This window comes from Macaca nemestrina, chromosome 1 (genome assembly GCF_043159975.1).
Source record: "Macaca nemestrina isolate mMacNem1 chromosome 1, mMacNem.hap1, whole genome shotgun sequence".
Lineage (NCBI taxonomy): Eukaryota > Metazoa > Chordata > Mammalia > Primates > Cercopithecidae > Macaca > Macaca nemestrina.
The window spans coordinates 224,109,538-224,119,933 of record NC_092125.1 but is presented as its reverse complement, the minus strand read 5'-3'; the positions used below and the strand labels follow the sequence as shown (position 1 = coordinate 224,119,933).

The window sequence follows — 10,396 nt, the reverse complement described above, 5'->3', positions numbered from 1 at the left end:
GAAAAAAGGAAACCATTAACAAGTAATTGTATTTGCTATATATAAACTTGCCCTAAGGCAGTCCAGATAACTTCCACTTGAGCAGCCTGAGACATCACGGGCGGGGGCAGTTTCTCCCTCGACTGCGTCTACCGCAGCCTTTCTGAGGTTTTTCCTAGCGAGGCCGAGAGGATCTTGGAGGAAAAACCCGCATCCGGATACGCCTTGAGGGAAGGCGTCAAACCCACAGGCATGGAAAAGGTAAGGACGGAGAGCACGCCTCTTCCTGGCTGAAAGTGAGGAGCGTTTGGCCCAGAACCAACCGGACTGGGTGAAGAATCAGCTCCGGCCACCGCAGCAGATCCCACCCCACGCGGGAACTTGAAGTCCGACACGTAGGTCCCGCGGCGGCCGGGCTCCACCAGGCCCCGGTTACCACCAGAGGTAGCCGTAAACCCACGGTCCCCAAAAATCTTTCCGGCTCTCCCTGACGAAAACTGGGACAACCTCCTTAGGCCCCCGGGAACCCCCTGTGCCACCTGCCCGCCCGCCAGTCCCAGAGTTTAGGGCCAGGGGCCCCGCCTACCTGAGGGCCCTGGCCTGGAGGACCGCGCCGGAGGATCACTTCCGCTGCACGCACGCACTTCCGGCCCCCTGGAACCAATGAGAGTGCGACCCAGATGTTCCACTTGCTGGCGTCCGGGCCGCGGGTGATCTACGGTAGCACTCGGGCCGGCGGACAGTGAGGGCGCGGTAAGCTCCCTGCAAGGAGCCCCTGAGAAGGTGGTCCTTTTTTGTCCTAGATATAGGGGCGTCCAAGATGGTGGAGTCTTTAGGGTCGAATATGATCCGAGGCAAGCTCATATTCAGGTTTGGGACAAGAAGCATTAATTGACCCTTAATTTTTTCGGTGGAACGGAAAACTTCGGTAAAATAGCTTCTGACCTTCGGAACAGATGTATTCACCTTGGAGAGGAAAAATCTCTTTCTAGAAGAGTCTTGAGGTCTAGCACCTTTAGACTTAACGGGGGACGGCTGGGCGTCAGAGGAAGAAATCATTCCGAATGACTTCCCTTTCTTCCTAAATCCTTCTTTCCAAATCTGTAAAAGACTACATCTACTTTGCTGGAGGTGGTTTGACACTCATGCTCCTTGAGAAGGAGGTAATGAACTGTTGGGCAGCTCTTAAAAAGTTACCCTTGGCCGGGCGCGGTGTCTCACGCTTGTAATCCCAGCACTTTGGGAGGCCGAAGCAGGCGGATCACGAGGTCAGGACTTTGAGCCCAGTCTGGCCAACATAGTGAAACCCCGTCTCTACTAAAAATACAAAAAATTAGCCGTACGCGGTAGCAGGAGCCTGTAATCCCAGCTACTGCGGGGGCTGAGGCAGGAGAATGGCTTGAACCCTGGAGGCGGAGGTTGCAGTGAGCCGAGATCGCACCGTTGCACTCCAGCAGGGGTGACAGTGCGAGACTCCGTCTCAAAAAAACATAAATAAAAAAGGTTACCCTTGGCTGTCGCAGTGGCTCACACCTGTAAACCCAGCACTTTGAGAGGCCAAGGTGAGAGGATCATTTGAGCCCAGCCTGGGTAACATAGCGAGACCCCCATAACAAAAAATCAAAAATAAAGTTACCCAGAAACTAGTTGGAACCATTTAATGATGTTCTCAGTCCATCTTCCTGAAGTAGTCCACAGAACAACGTCAGTGTTCATGGTAGAATTGTTCGATAGGGACAGTCTTTTTTTTTTTTTTGAGATGGAGTCTGGCTCTGTCGCCCAGGCTGGAGTGCAGTGGCCAGACCTCGGCTCACTGCAAGCTCAGCCTCCCAGGCTTATGCCATTCTCCTGCCTCAGCCTCCCGAGTAGCTGGGACTACCGGTGCCCGCCACCTCACCCGGCTAGTTTTTTGTGTTTTTTAGTAGAGACGGGGTTTCACCGTGTTAGCCAGGATGGTCTCGATCTCCTGACCTTGTGATCCGCCCGTCTCGGCCTCCCAAAGTGCTGGGATTACAGGCTTGAGCCCCCGCGCCCGGCCTTTTTTTTTTTTTTTTTTAAGTAACAATCTCTTGTTAAAAGACAAGAGCTGTGTTGCCCAGGCTGGAGTGCAGTGGTGTGATCATAGCTCACTGCACCCTTGAACTCCCGGGCTCAAGCGATCCTCCGGCCTTGGCCCTTCAAAGTGTTGTGGTGATTGGCACAAGCTACCGCCAGGCCTGGTCTTTGAAGTTAGTTATATTTCAGCTGCCCAGGATAAACTTCTAACTTTGATTGCCACAGAGCTTTACCAGAACTAATTGTTTCTCTTAGTTCTGATTGTGGAATCTCTTTATTACCATCAATTGTTTTGCAGAGTTATAATTTGAATATGAAACCATTTTTCTAGCCCACTGGAATCTTTGAAGTTAGTTATATTTCAGCTACCCAGGACAAACGTAACTTTGATTACCACAGAACTCTACCAGAACTAATTGTTTCTCTCAGTTCTGTCTGATTGTGGAATCTCTTTATTACCATCAATTGTTTTCCAGAGTTATAATTTGAATATGAAACCATTTTTCTAGCCCACCTTAAGAGAAGACTGTTGACACACTAGTTGGAATGGTTGCAATTGCCTCTACCTTGCAAGACACTTCAGATTCAAAGAATTTTCTCTGTAAAAGTTGGCCAGGCACGGTGGCTCATGCCTATAATCCCAGCACTTTGGGAGGCTGAGGCAGGCAGATCACTTAAGGTCAGGAATTCAAGACCAGCCCGGCCAACATGGTGAAACCCCATCTATCCTAAAAATACAAAAATTAACCGGGCCTGGTGGTGCATGCCTGTAATCCCAGCTACTCAGGAGGCTGAGGCATGAGAATCGCTTGAACTCAGGAGGTGAAGGTTGCAGTGAGCCAAGATCGCGACACTGCACTGCAGCCTGGGTGGCAGAGCAACTCCGTCTTAAAAAAACAAAACAAGGCCAGGCGCGGTGGCTCACGCCTGTAATCCCAGCACTTTGGGAGGCCAAGGCGGGCAGATCACGAGGTCAGGAGATCGAGACCATCCTGGCGAACACGGTGAGACCCCGTCTCTACTGAAAATACAAAAAAATTGGCCGGGCGTGGTGGCAGGCGCCTGTAGTCCCAGCTTCTGGGGAGGCTGAGGCAGGAGAATGGCGTTAACCCAGGAGGCGGCGGAGCTTGCAGTGAGTGGAGATTGCGCCACTGCACTCCAGCCTGGGCGACAGAGCGAGACTTGGTCTCAAAAAACAAACAAACAAAAAAACCAAAACAAAAGAAAAAAAAAGTACCTGTTAATGCAATTATCTTTCAATTTTGATTCATAAATATATGTGGAAGTGTCAATGTTTTTGGTAAAATGGAATTCACAGTGACAGACTCAGTGCTGTACAAAACAAAACCGGAAAATATACTTTAAAAACATTATTTGAGCTGGGCGTGGTGGCTCACACCTGTAATCCCAGGACTTTGGGAAGCCGAGGTGGGCAGATCATGAGGTCAGGAGTTTGAGACCAGCATGGCCAGCATGGTGAAACCATGTCTCTACTAAAAATAGAAAAAATTAGCCGTGCATGGTGGCGTGTGCCTGTAGTCCCAGCTACTCGGGAGGCTGAGGCAGGAGAATTGCTTGAACCTGGCAGGTGGAGGTTACAGTGAGCCGAGATCATGCCATTGCACTTCAGCCTGGGCTACAGGGCGAGACTACGTCTCAAAACAAACAAACAAAAATCATTTGAAAAATTTGCTGAATAAACACTTGTTCACAGTGTACTTTCCCTGGTTATTTTTGTTTTTGTTTTTGATACAGTCTTGCTCTGTCACCTAGACTGGAGTACAGTAACATGATCACGGCTCACTGCAGCCTTAATCTCTCAGGCTCAGGTGATCCTTGCACCTTAGCCTCCCTAGTAGCTGGGACTTCAGGTGCATGCCACCACATCCGGCTAGTTTTTGTATTTTTTGTAGAGATGAGGTTTTGTCATGTTGCCCGGGCTGGTTTCAAACTCCTGGGCTCCAGTAATCCTCCTACTTTGGCCCCCCAAAGTGCTGGAATTGCAGGCATGAGCCACCCCACCCAGCCTTCCCCTAATTTTGATAATGATAATCCAATGTTCTGTTTTAGCATTTTTGTAGTTTTAGCGTGTGCAGTCTTTGAAGCAATGGAGGTATTTGCCTGTTCTTCTCTGTGACTTAGTCAATCAGTAGTTCTATGCTAAGGGTTTTTTAATGTACCTTTAGGTTCTTGTTTAGAGTTAATGGATAATGAAAACATATTTCTTCGTTTTGTTTTTTGTTTTTTTGAGATGGAGTCTCGCTCTGTCGCCCAGGCTGGAGTGCAGTGGCCGGATCTCAGCTCACTGCAAGCTCCGCCTCCTGGGTTTACGTCATTCTCCTGCCTCAGCCTCCCGAGTAGCTGGGAGTACAGGCACCCACCACCACGCCCGGCTAGTTTTTTGTAATTTTTTTAGTAGAGACGGGGTTTCACCGTGTTATCCAGGATGGTCTCGATCTCCTGACCTCATGATCCGCCCGTCTCGGCCTCCCAAAGTGCTGGGATTACAGGCTTGAGCCACCGCGCCCGTCCATGAAAACATATTTCTAATGCATAAGAGAAATTCATTCTGAAACAAAAATAGAATATAAGCCTTCAGACAGAAGGCAGAGAAGAAACTGGAGAAAGAGAAATAATATGTTAGGCAGGAAACCATGGGAGACAGCGCTGGGGAAAGTAACATCCAGACTGGGAGTCACTGGGAAACCAGATAAATGCTCCCTGGCAGCTGGAGGAGTTGAGGACACTTCAGCCTGGACTTGGGATGGGAGCCCAGAGCACGCAAGTTGCTCCAACTAGGTAGGGAAAATGCTGGGGTAGATGAAACTTGAGTGGCCAACAAGAAGTACCATGAGCCAAAGACTCCTTGAACACTTGGGCCTCTTTTAAATGTCTGCCTTAAATAGTTCATACCATTGCAAATCTTGCATAACGGGTAAGAACACGAACTTTTAGAATCAAAGATGTCACTCTAGGTGTGGTTGTATTTGGAGTAAGAAAGTAATTAAGGTTAAATAAGGTCATAAGTGTGGGGCCCTGATCCGATAGGACTAGTGTCCTTATCAGAAGCGTGAGTGGAGAGTTTGCCCCTTACCCTTAACATACTGAAGAAAGATTATGTGAGGACATAGCAAGAAGGCAGCCATGTACAAGACAGGAACAGAGCTGCCACCACAGACCAAATTGGCCAAAACCTTGATCTTGGGCTTCTAGCCTCCAGAACGGTGAGAAAGTCAATTTCTGTTGTTGAAGTCACCCAGTCTGTGGTATTTTAGTATGACAGCCTAAGCAGACAAATACACCATCTAAATGCAGATATATCCAAATCTCTAGGCTGTTGTGTGTCTGCACCTCTCCCCTGAACTTGGCTTTGTTCTCCATTTGCCTACTTAGTGTTACCACTTGGATATCTAATAGATGTCTCAAACTTCACTTCTCTGTAAACTGAACTCCTGATAGTCCCCTCAAGCCTACTTCATGGACATCTTTCTCTTCTCTTTTTTTGGAGACAGGGTCTTGCTGTGTTGCCCAGGCCAGAGTGCAGTGGCGTGATCAGGTGATCCTCCCACCTCAGCCTCCCAAGTAGGATGTGAGGGCAATCTGGCTGTGACGTCCCTCACCCCATTGATCACCAGGGTTGATCCGGCTGATCTGGCTGGCTAGGCCAGTGTCTCCTTCCTCCCTCACTGCTCCATGTATGTCCCTCCGGAAGCTGCACACTCAGTCGAAGAGAACAACCATCCCCAATAGAGGAGGACTAGTCTTCAGTCAAGGGTATGTAAGTAGTTGCGTTCCCCTGCTAGAACCTTCAAACAAGCTCTCAAGGTCCCAAGTAGCTAGGATTACAGGCACACGCCATCATGCTTCGCTATGATTCTCTTCTCAGTTAAAGGTAGTGCTGTTCTTTTAGCTGCTTAGGCCAAAAACTTCTAGAGTCATCCTTGACTCTTCTTTCTTTCACTGCCCACATCCCATCCATTGCAAATCACATTGGCTGTATGTTCCAGACACACCCAGAATCGAATGACGTCTTACCACTTTGCTGCCACCATCAGGGATGGGTCAGCATAACCTGTCACCTGGATTATTGCAGTAGCCTCCCATCTTGTGTCTTCACTTGCACCCTTGCCTCTCCCTACATTCTGTTTTCAGCTTCAAGTGCCAGAGAGATCCTTAAAAATATGTCAGATCATGTCACTCCTCTGCTCAAAGCCCTGCAGTGTCTTCCTTTTACCTCTCTGTGTCTGCTATTCCTCCTCCCTTAGTTATAATGTTCCAGCCATGCTGGGCTTCATCTCTTCCTGCAGCATGACAGGCATGCATCTGCCTTGGGACTCTTGCACTATTACCTTTGCTTAGAACATTCTCGCCAGGTACAGCGGCTCACGCCTGGATTCCCAGTACTTTGGGAGGCCGAGGTGGGCAGATCACTTGGGGTTTGGAGTTTGAGACCATCCTGGCCAACATGGCAAAACCCTGTCTGTACTAAAAATACAAAAATTAGCTGGGTATGGTGGCGCGTGCCTGTGATTCCATCTACTCAGGAGGCTGAGAGGGGAGAATTGCTTGAACCCGGGAGGTGGAGGTTGCAGTGAGCCGAGATGGTGCCACTGCACTCCAGCCTGGGTGACAGAGTGAGACACTGTCTAAAAAATATGTCAGATGGGGGCCAGGTGCGGTGGCTCACACCTGTAATCCCAGCACTTTGGGAGACCAAGGTGGGCAGATCATGAGGTCAGGAGATTGAGACCATCCTGGCTAACACAGTGAAACCCCGTCTCTACTAAAACTACAAAAAATTAGCTGGCCATAATGGTGGGCGCCTGTAGTCCCAGCTACTTTGAGAGGCTGAGGCCAGAGAATGGCGTGAACCCAAGAGGCAGAGTTTGCAGTGAGCCGAGATCGCGCCACTGCACTCCAGCCTGGGTGACAGAGTGAGACTCTGTCTCAAAAAAAAAAAGAAAAAAGTCAGATAATGTCACTCCTCTGCTCAAAGCCCTGTAGTGATTGATGAGGTCTAGGGAATGTGTTGTTTCTAAATAATTTATGTTAATCATGGTAATATAATTACTTCAAAGGAATTTCGTTCTTATTGTGTGATTGCTCACGTTTCTAATTCCTACCTTAGTGCTGTGTCTGGGATGTGGAAGGTGCTCAGAAAATGGTGGTGGTTTCAAAGGATAGTGGATATATATTAGGTAACCTCCTGTCCAGAAGAAAACAGATGAACAGTCATTTCCATTTGTTCAGGTGCTACGCCTGTCAGAGATGCTTTGGGAGATTTTATACTGAATATGTTCTTCTTGCCCATTGGTTCTGTTCTTTTTCTCAAGAAATGGAGTTGTCGGCCAGGCGAGCTGGCTCATGCCCGTAATCCCAACACTTTGGGAGGTCAAGGCGGGCGGATTGCTTGAGCCCAGGAGTTCGAGACCAGTGTGGGCAATATAGTGAAACCTTATCTCTACAAAAAAATACAAAAGAGTAGCCAGGTCTGGTGGGGCATACCTGTAGTCCCAGCTACTTGGGGTGGGGGCTGAGGCGGGAGGATTGCTTGAGCCCGGGAGGTGGCGGTTGCAGTGATTATGCCATTACGTTCCAGCCTGGGTGATAGAGCGAGACCCTGTCTCAAAATAAAGTTGTATCCAGTCCTTAATGACATTGAGACCATTTGTGAGTAACTAGTCCCTACCAAAAATACTTCAGAATTTTTTTTTCTTTTTGAAACAGAGTTTTACTCTCGTTGCCCAGGCTGAAGTGCAATGCTCACCGCAAGCTCCGCCTTCTGGGTTCATGTGATTCTCCTGCCTCAGCCTCCCAAGTAGCTGGGATTACAGGCACCCGTCACAAGCCTGGCTCATTTTTTTGTATTTTTAGTAGAGACGGGGTTTCACCATGTTGGCCACGCTGGTCTCGAACTCCTGACCTCAGGTGATTCACCTGCCTGACCTCCCAAAATGCTGGGATTACAGGCGTCAACCACTGTGCCTGGCCCAGAATTGTTAAATATACACAGAAGTAAAAAGACAAAACACGGCTGGCCATGGTGGCTCAGGCCTGTAATCCCAGCACTTTGGGAGGCTGAGGCAGGTGGATCACCTGACATCAGGTGTTTGAGACCAGCCTGCAGTGAACCAAGATCACACCACTGCACTCCAGCCTGAGCGACAGACCAGGGCTCTGTCTCAAAAAAGAAAAAAAAACAAAGACAAAACACAATGCAGGTCACTTTAGCTATTTTCTCTGGAAAACAGTTAGCTGTCATGATGCAGGTTGTTATAATCTATAAGGGGGAGGTTGTGATTATTTTTACTCTAAAATCTTCCACTGCCTTTTTTTTTTTTTTTTTTTTTTTTTGAGATGGACTCTTACTCTGTCACCCAGGCTGGAGTGCAGTGGCGCAATCTTTGCTCACTGCAACCTCCACCTCCTGGGTTCAAGCGATTCTCCTGTCTCAGCCTCCCGAGTAGCTGGGATTACAGGTACACACCAAGACGCCCAGCTAACTTTTGTGTGTGTGCGTGTGTGTATATATATATGTATGTGTCTATATATATGTGTGTGTGTGTATATATGTGTATACATGTATATGTGTGTGTGTGTGTGTATATATATATTTTTTTAAAGTGGAGACGGGGGGGGAGGGGGGAGAGGGGAGGGATTGCATTGGGAGTTATACCTGATGTAAATGACGAGTTGATGGGTGCAGCACACCAACAAGGCACAAGTATACATATGTAACAAACCTGCACGTTATGCACATGTACCCTACAACTTAAAGTATAATAATAATAATTTAAAAAAAAAAAAATAAATAAATAAATAAAGTGGAGACGGGGTTTCACCATGTTGGCAAGGCTAGTCTCAAACTCCTGACCTCGGCTGGGCGCGGTGGCTCAAGCCTGTAATCCCAGCACTTTGGGAGTCCGAGACAGGAGGATCACAAGGTCAGGAGATTGAGACCATCCTGGCTAACACGGTGAAACCCCTTCTCTACTAAAAAAATACAAAAAACTAGCCGGGCGTGGTGGCGGGCGCCTGTAGTCCCAGCTACTCGGGAGGCTGAGGCAGGAGAATGACGTAAACCCGGGAGGCGGGAGCTTGCAGTGAGCTGAGATCCGGCCACTGCACTCCAGCCTGGGCGACAGAGCGAGACTCCGTCTCAAAAAGAAAATAAAAAAAACAAAAAAAACTCCTGACCTCAGGTGATTGCCCACCTTGGCCTCCCAAAGTGCTGAGATTACAGGCATGAGCTACCACATCCGGCCCCACTGCATTCTTAAAGAAGCAGTAAATTGACCTTGTTCAAATACACAATCTGAATTACTAGGGTCTTTTGAAACTAAACCTCTGTTTGTTACTAAGACTTCTATTTTCCTTCCTCTTTTTCAGCACTTATTGCTATAGCAATCTCCCAGCTGATGCCACTTAACTTCATTGAACAAAACATGAGGTTTAGAAAGTCAAAATAATCATTGTGAAAGTATTTGATAGGAGATCTTTATTTGGAATGAATTGGGTTATGATGTCAGTCCTGTGATTTCAGCGGAACTGTTTCTTTTTATCCATTGTCAGTGAGTGCTCATTAATACTTAAATGCAGGTTTCTTTTTTTTTTTTCTTTTGAAACAGAGTCTTGCTCTGTCATCCAGTCTGGAGAGTGGTGACGCAATCTCGGCTCACTTCAACTGCCGCCTCCCGGGTTCAAGTGATTCTCCTGCCTCAGCCTCCCAAGTAGCTGGGATTACAGGTGCCTGCAACCACACCCGGCTAATTTTTGTATTTTTAGTAGAGACAGGGTTTCGACACGTTGGTCAGGCTGATCTCGAACTCCGGACCTCAAGTGATCCACCCGCCTTCGCCTCCCAAAGTGCTGAGATTATAGGCATGAGCCACCGTGCCTGGCATAACGCAGTTTTCTACTAAATGCCTGATTTTGACATGTTTCCTATTATTGGCTCTGCTGTTCAGCTGAAATAGCAGGATAGGAGATGGTTGTGCGATTGCCGATAGGTGGCAGGGCTGCTGGGACAGGCCCAGCCAGGTAGAGATGTGTATCTCAGACAGGAAACACAGGACCCAGATGGTTCAAACTGTTGGGTTAGCATCTGGCCTTCGACAGGTCACCCTGGCCCACCAGATCAGCCTCAGGCCTGAGAAAAGCACTACAGGATGAAGAATAGATAGGATCTAATTAAATGCAGTGGGAGTAACATGAGAAGGATGTTTTTTCATATCCCATCCTAACCCTCCTCTCCCCCTGTTTGCTTTGCTTTGCTTTTCATGCTTTTTAGCTTCTTGGATCTCTTGCTTTAAGAGGAACTAGGGCGGCTGGGCACAGTGGCTCACGTGTATAATCCCAGCAC

General features: G+C 48.1%; 1 protein-coding gene across 6 annotated transcripts in view; it reads left to right on the top strand.

The window, feature by feature from the left end:
• Position 1: 1 nt before the first annotated feature.
• The window catches only part of LOC105478934 (nicotinamide nucleotide adenylyltransferase 1), a 47,759-nt gene continuing 37,364 nt past the window's right edge, over positions 2-10,396 (top strand). Inside the window, exons 1-2 of one of the 6 annotated variants that reach the window (XM_071101054.1) lie at positions 2-240; positions 5,547-5,808. The gene's annotated coding sequence lies outside the window, so the exon portion shown is untranslated. The other 5 variants (XM_071101065.1, XM_011736683.3, XM_011736674.3 and 2 more) reach the window with 5 other exon arrangements.